The sequence below is a fragment of the Lolium rigidum genome, chromosome 1, assembly GCF_022539505.1.
Source record: "Lolium rigidum isolate FL_2022 chromosome 1, APGP_CSIRO_Lrig_0.1, whole genome shotgun sequence".
Lineage (NCBI taxonomy): Eukaryota > Viridiplantae > Streptophyta > Magnoliopsida > Poales > Poaceae > Lolium > Lolium rigidum.
Window position 1 is genome coordinate 139,299,085 of NC_061508.1, and position 12,591 is coordinate 139,311,675.

Genomic DNA, 12,591 nt, shown 5'->3' on the forward strand with positions numbered 1-12,591 from the left:
TACTGAGGGAAACTTGCCGCTGTGCGCATCACACCTTCCTCTTGGGGTTCCCAACGGACGTGTCAACTACACGCATCAATGAGGCAGTGCGCAAGGGAATGGAGTTGCTTTTGGAAGCCGGGGCAGAGGCGGTGGAGCTTTTTGGAGACTCGAAGTTGGTGATCTCCCATCTCACGGACGAATACAAGTGCGAGAGTGAGTCACTCTTTCCATATTGGATGGAATGTCGTGAGCTGATGACACATTTTCGGTACATCAATTTCAATTGGGTCCCAAGGTCTCAAAATACCGACGCCAATGATCTCGCACAGATGGCGTCAGGATACAAGGACATACCAGACGGGTCAGACGTTCAGGTGCAGTTCCTGGAACAGGATGACTGGAGAGCCGATATCTTCAATTACTTGAAGGATTCGGCTCGGGGGGCACCTAAACGGATAAGATACAAGGCTATGAAATATGTCCTTATAGGAGATGACATGTTCTACAGGACGTTGGAAGGGTTACTACTCAAATGCACGGGACCAAGCGAGTCTAATCGGCTCTTACATGAGGTGCATGAAGGCGCCTGTGGAACTCACCAATCGGCTCATAAGATGAAGTGGCTGATTAGGCGATCAGGGTTTTATTGGCCCACCATGCTTGAGGACTGCTTCAAGTACTACAAGGGATGCCAAGCGTGTCAGATGTTCGGGAAGATTCAGATGGTACCCGCATCAGCGATGAACCCCATCATCAAGCCTTGGCCATTTCGAGGTTGGGGCATGGATATGATCGGCAAAATCCATCCTGCGTCGAGCAAAGGCCACGAGTGGATTCTGGCCATTACAGATTACTTCACCAAATGGGTGGAGGCCGTTCCTATGAAGAAGGTAAAATCGGAAGATGCTATCATATTTGTCAAAGAACATGTCGGGATTCCCCAAACCATCACGACCGATGGAGGTTCGGTCTTTATTTCTAAACAATTTAGAAAGTTCTGCGATGACATGGGGATTAAGCTGATCCGATCATCTCCATACTATGCTCAAGCCAACGGGCAAGCTGAAGCGTCCAATCAAAGCCTGATCAAGCTGATTAAGAGGAAGATTGACGAGAACCCTAGGGTGTGGCATGAGACATTGTCAGAAGCTTTGTGGGCCTATCGCATGTCATGCCATGGAGCTATAAAGACTTCGCCATACCAGCTTGTTTATGGGCAGGAAGACGTGTTACCTTGGGAAATTACGACTGGATCGAGACGTGTCACGTTTCAGAATGACCTGACAGCTGAAGAATATGCAGCTCTGATGAGTGACACTATTGAGGATGCAACGGAACTTAGACTTTGGTCGTTGGAGAAGATTAAAGAGAACAAAGCCAGGGTAGCTCGTGCATACAATAAGAAGGTGAGACCAAAGGAGTTTCAAGTTGGTGACCTAGTATGGGAAGCCGTGTTGCCACTAGGAACCAAGGATAAAGCATATGGCAAATGGTCTCCTAATTGGCACGGTCCTTACAAAGTCATCCAGGTTTTGAAGGGAAATGCATACATGCTCGAACAGTTGGATGGTGTAAAATTCCCAGTGGCCGTCAATGGCCAGCATCTTAAGAAGTATTTCCCAAGCATGTGGGATGATGGGCAGTGAAATATGGGGGCCGATTCATGAAATCGGCCAGTAAAATTTTTTTTTTATACAAATCACAGCCGATGCGCAGACATCGACTTGAGATATAAGGATACTAGTACAGCCGATGCACGGACATCGACTTCAGAATAATAAAAAAAGCTGATGCATTGCCATCGACTCTAGAGGAACAAGCTCAATTGAGCAGGTTAACAGATCGGTTCCAGGCCAGAGATCATGACATCTGAGATGAATCTTCCAGTGGATTTGCTGAGGAGTTGAATCTGCGCGTTTGAGGTGGACATGGACTGGATCTGTTTGACCGGGTGAATAGGCAACTGTTTGGCCTCAAATCGTGTTTATAGTGCAAGCCGATGCCCTGCCATCGGCTCTTTGTGCAGCGACCTCGTTTGGTAATCGGAAAAATTGACAAGAAAGCAAAATTAATAGGGGAATATTTTCTTCATTAATAATAGGATTTCTTACAAAGAAAGAGCCGATTGCTCGAGGGAGGAAGAACAAAAGAAAGGTCTATTGACCAATCTGCTACTACTACTGCTAGTCCTATGCTAGTAGTCCCTGATCTACGGGCCGTTGTTGCCCTCGTCGTCGTCGTCGCTGCCGCCGGCGCAGCTGCTGGCGGGCTCCTCGTCGCTGCTCCCGTAGCCCTCTACGGGAGCCTCGTCCTCCTCGTCATCATCGGAGTCGTCGTCGTCCCACCAGGCGCGGAGGCGCTTCGCCGGCGGGTAACCCTCGAGGGAGTCGTCGTCGTCGTCTTCCTCCTCCTCTTCCTCGGAGGAGGTGTAATCGTCCCAGGAGAACGAGTCGTCCTCGCTCTCCGATTCCAGTTCCCCATCAGCGAGGAACTGGAGGTCTTCATCTCCGCTGGTCAAGGACTTGTCGTCCTCGGACCAGACGGAGGAGGCGTGGTCCTCCTGGTCCCACTCCTCTGGGGCGCGCTCGTCGTGCGCCGCCATCAGAGCCGCCATCGGATCCCACTCTGGCGTGGGTTCGCGGGAGGAGGAGGAGGAGGAGGAGAAGGACTGCGAGGAGCGATCCGACGAGACAGAGGAGGAAGAGGAGGAAGACATTGCTCTGAGATTGGGGTTTCTTGGTGCCGATGGCCAGAACAGAGCAAGGGGATGAAGTGGCGAACTGTTTGGAGCGGTTAAATAAAAGGGGATATAGTGGAGATTCAATGCCACAGCAGTTTCCGAGGAAGTGGTGCCCAAAGAAAAAAGATTTTTTTTTTGCCAGGTCACGCGGAGAAGTTGAGAAGGCAAGGCATCATGATGAAGGGTGCTGCGACGGTTCTGCTCTGCCACGACATGACCCGACGAAGAAAAAGCAGAGTGATTTTGGAATTATCATTTCCAAAACCAGGGGGGCATGTGTTATCACCAGAATTTGACCGGATCAGAGGTGGGCCGCGATTAAGATGGGCTTAAAGAATATACGCGGAAGATATACATAAATCGGCCTTGTATACAAAGTTTGGGCTAGTTTGCCCGTGTATCTGTAAATATAGTAGGATACGTGTCGGTTAGATAGAATTTGGCACGTGCACGGTTGGGATTATTCCCACGTTAGAAAGTCTACGGACTATAAATATGTATCTAGGGTTATTGAGAAAAACAACAATCACGTTCATCATAAACCAATCTAGGCGCATCGCCAACCCCTTGTTTCGAGGGTTTTCTCCGGGTAAGCATCATGCTGCCTAGATCGCATCTTGCGATCTAGGCGATATACTTTATTCGTTGTTCATGCGTTGCTCGTGCTGAAGCCTTGTTGATGGCGAGCAACGTGGTTATCATAGATGTGTTAGGGTTAGCATTGTTTCATCGTGTCACATGCTTTTATCCATGCAACCTTTAGACGTCTAGCCGCCCTTACACCTATCTTAGGTGTAAGGGCGGCACCTCGCTTGATCATTATTTAGTAGATCCGATCGGTTATGATTGCTCCTTGTTCTTCAAGGATTAGTTTAATATCTGCATAGTTAGGCCTTGCAAACGGGTTGAAGGATCCAGTAGCACGTAGGGTGTAGTTTGCTAGCCCTAGATAAGATGTTCCGGGAATCGACTTCATGTTGGTTTTTAGGCCTTATCTAGGGTTGGTTTATTATCACCGTGCGTGGCTGCCAGGCTCAATCACGCGTAGGATGTTCCGATTATGTGGTGAAAACCCTATATCGTCGTAGGTCGTTTTAGCTTTGTATTGATCAAGCAGGACCACCATGTGATCGTAGACCTCATACGAATCATGGGTGGATCGGCTCCTTGAGCCGATTCACAGGATAACCTGAGAGACGATCGAGGCTCGTATTTAATGTTTACGTGTATGCCATGCAGGAAACTAAGCGAAGCAAATCCATCACCTTCTCGACCAGGTATAGGTCAGGTGGCACGCCCTGCACCAGCATCGGACGTGCGTGCCGAGGCTTTGCGGGCCGTCGCTCGAGGGACCAGGGCCAGCCGCAGCACTGGGAGCCTCCCGGCTCTACTGTGTTGCCCGTCATTGCTCGCCGGTGGGTTTCTGACCGCAACAAGGCCTCAACTCCTTCACAAGATCCTTGCCGCCGGTCATATGACTTGTTCATCCACTATCAAGCACCCATTTTGACCCACCGACGACATAGTCCTACAAGAGACCAAGTCTTTGATTTAGATCTCCATTTCTCAATGGGTCCTCTTTTGTTAGTAACAAGGGTCTTAGGAACCCAAATAGACCAATCAATGTATCCTTCATAAGGACCAACATAGTAGGCATAAACATCACCATAATAATCTATATATAGTTCGTAGCATGGGCTATGTTTTCCTACAAAGTTAGTATCCCTAGGTCTGGAGACTCCGGTATGGATTGTGCAACCGGAGACTCCCGTGCCGAGGGACCAGAGACTTTGGTCCCGGGGGTCCAGTGAACTCAAGGACGGAGATCATCGACGACAAGCTAGCGTCCAATGAAATCATCCCCACCGTCGTCCTCAACAACGAGGAGATGGACGAGGGAGGCGAGGGATCCACGCATGTGGCATGGGAGGGATCCACTGTCACGCAGGCGCACATCAATTGGTTTTACAAAACCCACCAGATTCTAGCGGGGGTCGCCTGCCCGACCCTGAGGTCGCGCCGCTTCCAAACACCAGCGAAGCCGTGGTCTTCATCACGCACTTCTAGCACGTCTTTGGCTTGCAGGTAAGCCAATTCTTTCACGATTTCCTCGAGAAGTTCTAACTTCAGCCTCACAATCTTCCTGGAAACGCCTCACTCCCTCTCCTCTTTTGTTTCCTTCACCAAGGGCTATCTCGGTCTTTGGCCCACAGTGAAACTTTGGTCCCGGCTCCATAATTTCCGGGTTTAGTCAGTCCAAGATCCGGGATACAAGGTCCCCAAACCCATGGTGGACTGCGGCGTTGCCACCATCACCCCACGGAGGAGAGCTGAATTCTTCCGAGTTCAAGTGCTCGCTGATGAGTGCATTTTTGGAGTGTTTTTACTCCATTATTTTATATAGATGTCCTTGTGTAGCAATAGATTTTTTTGCATTTTACGACGCTTCTGCGCACCTTTTATGCTTGTTTACGCAGGATCTCTAAATATTAAGGCAATGGTGAAATATCAATAAAAACTATCGTTTTATGGTATTTTGATGTGATAAAACCCATCTAAGCACTTAACCATGCGTCTGGGCCAAAGGGGAATGTGAGGACGAACATCAGAGTGTTTAGCGGGCACCAGTACGGGGGGACCCCACCCATACCGTCTGCTCGTACGCTGCACCAGGAGCACTGCCTCGTCAAATATTTTCATCTCGCGTAGACGGGAGAGAGATCTGAGATACACATCCACCAAAAACACCGAAACACCACCTCTGGGATAGATATGGAGGAGGAACTTCGGAGAAGACATCATCCAGGCTGCTACACGGATCGCTAGAGGACAAGGCATCATCCCCTTCATCATCAAACGCTACATCTCCATCACCATCACCGATCTCATTCTCCTTCAACAATGGTTGTGATCTTGATTTATATTGTGGGTTTGTATTTGAATTCATACCATTACTTTCATTCCATCCATAAGATTATGATGATGCTCTTGATTGTTTCGATGTGTGAGTAGTTCCTCTCGTTCTTGGGAAGATGGATAAATCGTAGCATGAATATGAGATGAATCAAAGGTGATGTATGGTTTTAATGTATTACCGTGTGGTAGTTCTCTCTCTTGATATTATTTGAAGTGCACCATGTAATATTTGCCTTAGTGACTAGAGAGGGAACTACCCTTTGAAGTATGAGAAAGTGTACAACGAGAAGTGACATTACCGTGGCGGCACTTTAACATATGGAAGAGGGGGATAAAGGGAGTCTGACCAAGATCATATCGATAACCATGGGAAAATCCTTGCGATAGTCAACATGTGGTTTGCATAAGGCTAGCTGCGGTGGTTATTTAGAGATGCGATGACCGATGGTTTTCTGGGCGCATCTTGTTATGGAGCTTTCTCCACACACACCATGATTAAAAGCATAGTTTATCTTTATTAACATGAATCCTAATGCTAGAGGTGGATCCAATAATTTTCGAGAACACGTTGTCTTATTGAGTTCCATTCCATTTCTCACTACACCTGTTACTTATTATTGCTTTAATTACTTTCTTGCAACCAATTACACCAATCTTTTAAACACCTTTATTTGAGATTAAAGAATGATTTACAAGTAGAACTTAATAGGAAGTAGACAGTGGCATAAAGACCTTAACTAGTATCTCCTCGTGGTTCGATACTCTTATTTTGAAACTAGCTACAATTGAACCGTGCACTTGCAGTCATCACTCGATTCATACCGAAAGTGTGGTTCCGCACGTTCTTCTACGTGAAGAACACCACCAAAACCGGAGTCATCTTCCTTCCCAAATTTTATTTATGTCGGAATTTCTTCTTTGTTGATTTCAGAGGCTTTCCTACAATCCCAAGACTTGACAGAAGCTGTTGTTCTTGACGCCCGGAAGGACAAAATGGGCCTTCATGAGCCATACTAGAATATATGGAAGATCACCTGGCAGCTATGGCTGCACGAGTTGACCATATGAAGGTACTCGACATCGATCTCCCTATGGCCACCATTAGAGTCTTCAGGACCCTCTAGTCCGACATGGATGCACCCAATAAGATAGGCGAAATGTGCGCCTTGTTTGGTGCTAGTGACATCCGGTTGGTCCAATGGCGGGAATCAGCTGGGCAGGCCAGAGCCAACAGAGCCCTTGCTTTTACTTTGTCGTGCTATGAGGACATCAACTTTGATGCCTTGACCACCACGATTATCGGCTCCAAAGTCTTAGAGGACCCAGAGATGAAAAAGAAGAAACAAGATAGGGATTATGCCATGGTCTAATATGCTCCGGTCTATCAATTCATTGAGGGCCCAAACAAGCCTCCGAAATCCAAGGGCGAGGAGGATGATGATGAAGATAACGATGAAGAATATGACGACGATTTTGACACCGAGGAGCATCCTCCGAAGAATATAAAGCCATCCGAGCCGACATATGAAGATCCGGCATCAAAGACCGCCACTCCTGACATTCCTTCATCCGGTGCTCCAGAACCCGACACCTCATGAACTTTATATATCTTGCAAAACTCAATTCTTCAAATCCTGATAATATCGGGTGCAGATGTAATATATACTTTAAATACTTTTGGTTGACATGCAACTTTATCTTTATTAAGCTTTATGCCAGATAACTCAGGGCCAAGTCCCCGAGTTTATTTTCTTCTCTACTCAATCTCGCAACCTTGCCTCATGTGTACCATTTTGGCGTTTGACGTAGGAGTCTCACGGTCACTAAACTAAGCACACAATACTTAAACTTTGAGATACAACTTGAAGTTAGCCGAAATACAGATAAAAACTGATAAAGGGGTTAGTGAAACAACAAATGTGCCGGCTCGCTTGTCCTTTCTTTCCTTAGCCCTTTTTGTGTGCTTAGCAATCTTCAACTTTTGCTCTTGCTTCCCATGAAGCCGGGTTGTGGAGATTGGTGATGTCTACGCACACTTCTATTCTTGTAGATAGTGTTGGACCTCCAAGTGTAGAGGTTTGTAGAACAACAACAAGTTTCCCTTAAGTGGATCACCCAAGGTTTGTCGAACTCAGGGAGGTAGAGGTCAAAGATATCCCTCTCAAGCAACCCTGCAATTGCGATACAAGAAGTGTCTTGTGTCCCCAACACACTCAATACACTTGTCAGGTGTATAAGTGCACTAGTTCGGCGAAGAGATAGTGAAATACAAGTAATATAGATGATTATGAGTGGTAATTGCAATATGAAATAAAAATGGCAGCAAGCAAACATGTAGCATAACTGGTTGTAAATTGTGTTTCATTGCTTAGAAACAAGGCGTAGGGATCATACTTTCACTAGTGGACACTCTCAACAATGATACCATAATTGAATACATAGATGTTATCACTTCACTATGCTACTCTGAACCACTCTCCGGTTTGATAATAAACACAAATTCACTATGTAGGGCTGCATAAGCATTCCTTAAAGTTTGCATTCCCAATCTATGGACACCCCACGCTGTCACTTTGAGCATACAAAGATGGTACTAATTACTAGACACCACAATTCATAAGTATTTCTGTAAATTAAGCTTAAAAAAACAAATACGGTGTGCACACTGTCACCTTCACACCGCGGGACAAGGTGTCCCCGGAGATTACATAATAAAACCACTTGAGTAGCGCAATAGTTGAAGAATAGCATCTACTTATTCAACTAGATTATAAAGCTCATGATCCATAAAGATCATACATGGAGAGATAGATAGACCACATAGCTACCGGTAAAGCCCTCAACCTCGGGGAAGAACTACTTACTCCTCATCATGGGAGTCAGCAACAGCGATGAAGATAGCGGTGGAGTCGATGGAGATGGCTCCGGGGGAAATTCCCCGTCCCGGCAGGGTGTCGGAACAGAGACTGCTGTCCCCCGAAACTTGTCTGGATGATGGCGGCGGCGATGGAACTTTTCATGGACGGAGGCTGATGTATTCAGGGTTCTCGCGTTGGGAGGCTTCTTATAGGCGGAAGGGCGAGGTCGGTAGAGGCCAGGGGGGCCAAGACCACCCCTAGGCGCGGCCAGGGCCTAGGCCGCGCCTAGGCCTGGTCTGGCCGCCCTGTGGCACCTCCACGTCTCTCCTCTGGACTTCGTCTTTGTTGCAGAAAAATAAGATCTTTGGATTTTGTTTCGTCCAATTCCGAGAATATTTCCTGTACAACTTTTCTGAAATACAAAACAGCAGAAAACAAGCAACTGGCACCGTGGCATCTTATTAATAGGTTAGTGCCGGAAAATGTATAAAAGTGCAATGAAGTGTAAATAAAACATATATGAATTGGTGTAAAACAAGCATGGAGCATAAAAAAAATATAGATACGTTTACGACGTATCAATTGGCTAATTTGAAGAGTGGGCCTTTGGTGCCAACACCTTACTAAGCCGACATAGGAAAAAAAGTTGAACCAACCGACATACATAAGTAAATACATTTAACAATATATGGCAAAGGCAGTTCCCGAGTTTCTTCCAGGGTGCTGACATTTTAATTTATAGCTCATACTTACATACATGGCTTACATATAAAAGGGTTGAGGAAACACCTACATTATGTCCTCAAGAATAAAAAAGGTGAAGCAGGGCTATATTCCATGGTAGTTTGGTTTCTTCGCCTGATTTTTCCATCTTGTCCTCTTTTGGCTCCTGAGCATCTATAAGATAGTAAGCATTATTGTGCAGAACCTTTCTCACTATAAATGGTCCCTTCCATGGAGGTGACAACTTGAGCATGCCGACAGTGCACTGCACCAAGCGGAGCACCAGATCTCCTTCTCGGAATACACGGGGGTTCACTTTCCGGCTATGATAGCTTCGGAGATTCTGCTGATATATTGCCGACCTAGACAATGCCAGCGCTCTTGCTTCTTCAATCAAATCGACATCATTTTCCCGGGCTTATTTTACCTCAGCTTATGTGTACAAGGTGACCCTTGGCAGTCATGCACAATGTTGGTTGGCATGACAACTTCTGCCCCACATACAAGGAAGAATGGTGCATAGCCAGTTGGGCGGTTTGGTGTAGTTCTGAGGCTCCATAGAACTTATGGCAGTTCCTCCCGCCAACAGCCCAGAGTGCGCTCTAGTGGCTCAATGAGCCGATGCTTTATGCCAGATAACACCAATGCATTTGCTCTTTCAACTTGTCCATTGGACTCTGGGTGTGCGACTGATGCTATGTCGAGTCTGATCTTCTTTTTCTTGCAGAACCGAGAAAAGGCTCCCTCGGCAAAGTTTGTGCCATTATATGTTATGAGGTTGTGAGGATAGCCATACCTCAGAATGATGTCCTTCAAGAAAGACACCGCTGTGTGGTTGTCAAACTTTCTTATTGGCTTCACTTCTATCCACTTGGTGAACTTATCCAGCATCACTAAGATGTGGGTCATATTTCCACGAGCTGGCCTGAATGGTCCAACCATATCTGGGCACCAACCAACCAATGTCCAAGTGATAGGAATTTTCTTGAGGCCTGAAGCCAACGTATGAATTTACTTGCTATATCGCTGACATCCATTGCACTTCCTGACCATATCTTCTGCATCTTCAAGTGCGCTTAGTTAGTAAAAAAACCATGCCAAAATGTTTTGGCAACTAGAGCCCTTGATGAAGCATGATGACCACCTTCTCCTTGATGGATATCTAGGAGTACTTCTTGCCGTTGTTCTGGCTCGACACAACGCTGGAGCATGTCGGTGACACTTCTTCGGAACATTTCTCCATTGATGATGGTGAAGGCTTTTGATCTTCTTTGAATTCTTCTGGCCAAATCTTCTTCAGCTGGCAAATCAACACCTATCATGTATGATATAATCGGCTGCACCCCAGATGGCACAACGTGAACAACAGACATGGCTTCATCAACCGACATTGGCTCAACCGACATACTCTTCATCGACACTGGCTGTGAAGTTCCTGGGTCAGACTGAGCAGTCCTCGGGTTTGCCGAGATACTATGATTTTTGTTGCATCAATTTCCATTGGAGCGACATCCGACTCAGGATCAGCCGATATAAATATTGACTTAGATTACAGGCTTGGCTTAATAGATGGCTTCCGAATATGCTAAAGTGATATGCCAACTGGAATTGATTGCCGAGATGAACCTAGCCTTAACAATGTGTCAACTGCTTCATTTTCCGCCCGAGGTATGTGATGGAACTCACAATCCTCAAAGTAACAACTGATTTGCTGCACATGAAACCGGTATGATGCCAGGTTGACATCCCAATCACTATAAACTTGTTGAACGACAATATCCGAATCACCATAGCATACGATCCGGTGAATGCCTATATCCTTGGACACCTTGAGTCCATGAACCAATACTTCATACTCGGCCACATTATTGGATGCCGCAAAATAAATCTGCAGGACATATTTAAGCTAATCTCGTTTGGGTGAGGTGAGAACTATGCCGGCACCCACACCCTCTTTGACTTTGGAGCCATCAAAATGCATCTTCTACTAATTGGAATCTGGCAATGGTGGCTCATACCGAATCTCGGTCCAATCGACGAGAAAGTCGGCCATAGATTGTGATTTGATCTCTGTGGAATGTATGGTGTCAACTCAATGGCCCACTTGGCAATTCGGCCACTGGCATATTTGTTCCCAATAATCTCTGTGATGGGAGCTGCACATATCACCCTCATCTCGGGCTCCTCAAAATAGTGCTTGACCTTCTTAGCCGCCATATACACACCATATGTCATATTCAATAGTGAGGATAATTCTGCATTGACGAAGAGAGCACCTTGCTCAAATAGTATACCGGTCTCTATACCGGTTCGCTTTTCCTTCTCACTCCACAACCACCACAACACTCACAACTCAGATTGTGGATGCAATATAGAGCAACATCGGCTCTTTGGGCAGTGGAGATGTCAAATCGTTGTTGTGGCCATTGAGTTCATGAAATGCCAAATCTTCTTGAGGTGTCTAGATAAACCTATCATTTTTCCTCATCAGCTGGTGTCGAGGCTGCACATACATCAAGAGGATCTACTGCGACGAGGGTACATGCGCACAAAAGATGTAGCGACATAAAACCAATGCACGCCGAAGTTGACAAACTGGCCGTTCCTAGGGAACGCCTGCTCGCCGAAGCTGCCGGTGTTGTCGCTGATGAAATCCAGCAAGCCGAGCCTCTGGACGAGGCCAAAGACTACACACTCGCTAGTGGCAATGATGGATCCCGTCCGCATGAAAACTCCAGCCGGTGTCACTGCTGGCCCCATGGTGGGCGCCAACTATCGTGATGGTGTCAAGGCAGATGCCATAGGTAGGCTTAAGTTGGAGCCAGCTGTACGATCCAGGGAGGGAAGATGGACTAATAAGCACACACGGTACACATCGATCTACCCAGGTTCAGGGCCCTCGTGAGGAGGTAAAACCCCTACTCCTGCCTGACTGGATGTATATATCTCGAGGTGGAAACCCCGCTATCACAACAATGGTGCTCCTTGAGCTATGTAGTGAGAGGAGGAAGAAGCTTTGTGGCTCTATGCGTATGAGGGGGAGAATGAGCAATCATTTGCCATGGAGGCCCTACACCTTAACCTGGTCAACCTTCAGTTTGGTCAACCACACTTTACCTGCAATAAGATTATACGGCTTACCTCAGTAAGCTGGCATATAAAGAAACTTGGCTATAATGCCATACCTTAGCCTACCGGGGGTCATCCCCTCGACACGACGTGTCGGCGGAAAACTCCGGCGGGCATGCGAGAACAAGATACAGTGCAATTCTAGCCGGGGAGGGGATAACGGGGGCATTGGCGATGACTGGAGGCGGATTTGGGCGGGAGGGGCGTTCGCTCGGTGGGATCTCAATTTGTTTTCACCGAGGT